Source organism: Brachyhypopomus gauderio, unplaced genomic scaffold, assembly GCF_052324685.1.
Source record: "Brachyhypopomus gauderio isolate BG-103 unplaced genomic scaffold, BGAUD_0.2 sc185, whole genome shotgun sequence".
NCBI lineage: Eukaryota > Metazoa > Chordata > Actinopteri > Gymnotiformes > Hypopomidae > Brachyhypopomus > Brachyhypopomus gauderio.
Genome location: NW_027507006.1, coordinates 274733 through 277862, shown reverse-complemented (window position 1 = coordinate 277862; position 3130 = coordinate 274733). Strand labels below are relative to the sequence as shown.

Here is a 3130-nt window from a genome sequence, read left to right as displayed (position 1 = left end):
TTTGCAAAGCTTGAACGTACTCTTCTGCAGATTCAGTGCGCGCGCACACAAAGAAATTGTATGCAGTGTGGGGTGTAAGATGGACTGTATGTGATTAACAACATTAAACTGAATCCGAAGAAGCTTTCTTTATTCAATTCCATGCTAGACATCACGCAGGCGTTAAGTGTGTAGTCTTGCAAATGTGTGTGTTAGTTTCGGTAATAACATTTTGCAGTACTTCTGATTTAGTATCTTCTGCTGCCCCCTACCGGTGGTGAGATGAAAGTGCGTTCGTTTCAATTAGTTCGATAGACGTTGTGCTGGACTTAGACCACTATTCGGCCTCTTGCCATTAATGTGTTATGTAGAAACAACGAAGAGCCTAAATTGTTAGAATTTAATTTATTTCACAGTTTACGTAAATTACAATAGAACAACAGATCCAATACATATGTACAAAACTCACACTAAACTCTGCATATCACCAAAAATAAACTGGTAGGCTGTTTTAAAGACAACATGTTCATGGGGGGAAAAATTACAAACCCAAAAACAATCACAAGTACAGCAAACGTAAGTGGGTCCGTGATTAACTACACAGGCAATAAAATAAAATCATAAAACACACACTTTGTTGTAGCAAAAGGTAGAGAGAGAATGGCAGTGTGGCGATGGACCAATCACAAAACACGCCTGCCAGGGCACGAGGCGCGCGCCTGGAGGAAAGCGCGAGACAACACGTGATCGTTGGATCCGAAGAAGCGAGTTTAGTCGGGCAGTTAAAAGGTGTTTATTGCAAACTGTCAGTAGTTGGTACATGGTACCAAACAGTGTTTAAAGGAAATTTCAATGTCCTCGCTCAAGAATTTGCCGTTAATATTCTTCGGTTGTCGCCAGTTCTTCTATCGCGCGTTCTCTCACGTCCCTTGCAGGAGTGTCCTGTACCGGTTGGTGTGCTGGTCATATGGCACTCCAGACCGCGGTGAAGTTAGTTTCAAGTTGGATATTGGATATTCAAGCTCCTCGGAGATTGCGGCATCTACCTCATGGTTGATCCGAATCAGGCACTATGAACTCGGCCAGCCGCTCTCTGTCTCACGCGCGGAGGTTCACTTAGGGACCATCAATAAATTTCCTAGACACTCTTGAGAAACCAAAATAATTATAAATCATTGTCTTATGACCACCTGAGTGGAAAATGATATCAAATCATCCCAAAAAGATTACATCAGTGAGGCACACTCATTTAAATGCCATTTTAGGCTTTTTTCCATTTTTAGCGATTTTTTAATTTGAAAATATCGAGATTTAGCTTCAAGGTCGTTTGACCCACTGTCTCAGAATCAGAGTGAAAATATTCTGCTAGACTGGACAGATGAGGCAGACTCATTTATATGCCATTTTAGGCTTTTTATATTTTAAAGCAATTTTCATGGCAACAGTCATTTGAAGTGACATGTACTACAAATACTGAACACTAGGTGGCTCTAACGTAAACATTTACAGCAATGACACTTTATTTCTAATCACAGAGGAAGGACAAAAGAGCACTTGGCAAAGCATTTTTCAAGCGTTGCTAAAAATGGGTCGTTTCAGAAAAGGACAGAGGCTGAAAAATACTAATCTTTGGGAACAAGCTGGGGGTGTACAAGTAATTACTCAGTGTTTTCTTTCTTTGGGTTTCACTGAGGAACTAGCAACTTATGAACAGTGGTTATCACTTGTTCTTACTTTGTTTAAAACGAATGAGAAAAGGTATTTAAAGTGGCTGACGATGATATGGTATGGAGATCAACAAGGAATTCGGACAAAGGTGCTCAATGCAGGTAATATAACATTTTATTACTTTGTATTTTGATTTGTACATAGCCCCTAAAGGGACATTGAAAATTTAAAATTATAATAAAACAAAAACTTTCTTCTGCCTACCAGATAGCTGATCTCATGCTCATGAGATGCTAAGTACGATATAGTATCTGGTGCACACAAGAAAATTTATTTTAGATGTTATACATCAATGTCCATTTTTTCCTTCAGTGTTCCTTTAGGGGCTCTGTATATTTGTTTTTTTATGCATGTGTGTAAAACAAAAATCTACACCTAATAGTATTTCATTTCTGATATGTTCCTCGTTAGGTAGAGAAATCAGTGACAAGGGCAATGTTAAGGGCTCCCCTACAAACAGAGAGAGTGAGAAAGAACATGAAGTAAAGAATTGTACAGGACAAGAAGTTTCCTGATTACACAGGACAGCATACCAGTGAGGACAGGGACCAATCACAGGACAAAACAGAAATTTATCCAAAACAGCCACAATCAGAACAGCAGACAGAAGAAGAGGACAGACCAGAGGATGTAGCAGAGAACGAAGCAGACAATGGAGCAAAGGATGGAAAAGAAGACAGAACAGAGGACAGAAAAGGCAAAAAATCAAAGAGAAAACCAATGAAGACAAGGGACAGAAAAGGACAACCAGATAAAGACGTCCAAAGTGAATATAGAAACTGCAATGCAGGGCCTAAAAATTCAAAATTATGATAACAAGGACACAGTGGAACAAAATAAAACTAAAACATGGGGGGAGTCAACTACGTCCCCCTTGGACTGACACATTGTATCATCAGTTTATGAAAAAGAATCCATACTGTACGCTTTGTTTTAAATACCAGCATGTGAAAATGACCAACAGTCGTAAGAAGTCGTTTCCATTTTTTCATGCGTCTGCAAAATGCACTTTTACTGGATGCAATGCAATGTACACTTTTAGAAAGAAAAGGATTCCCAATTCAGAAGACCAAAAAATGTGTCTTACAGTGAAACGCTTTGGTGAGGTCACACACCTTAATAAACATAGACGAATCAGGCCAGCTAAATACCTGAGAAGAGCCAAGATTGGCAAAGCTTTGGAAGATGGGGTCAGCCATTACTATTACTCCATGTTGAAGCAAACACCCATTGAACAAATCATGGCTGGAAACATGACAAAAAGCCTAACCAAAGATGTATTGAAAAAAATATCATCAGAGTTGAATAAGTACTCTTGTATGTACTTAAAGTAATTAAGTAATTAAAGAAACAAGTTCTCAAGCATCCTCAAAAGGTTATTTTCAGCACCTTCAAATAGATCCATTTGCAATACACCTGTACA

General features: G+C 38.8%; 1 protein-coding gene across 2 annotated transcripts in view; it reads right to left on the bottom strand.

Annotated features, from left to right (window-relative positions):
• Positions 1–369: 369 nt before the first annotated feature.
• spast (spastin) overlaps positions 370–3130 on the bottom strand; it is a 13583-nt gene continuing 10822 nt past the window's right edge. For both annotated transcript variants that reach the window (XM_076995180.1, XM_076995181.1), the window contains one exon: positions 370–3130. This exon is cut by the window's right edge and continues 1899 nt beyond it. The gene's annotated coding sequence lies outside the window, so the exon portion shown is untranslated.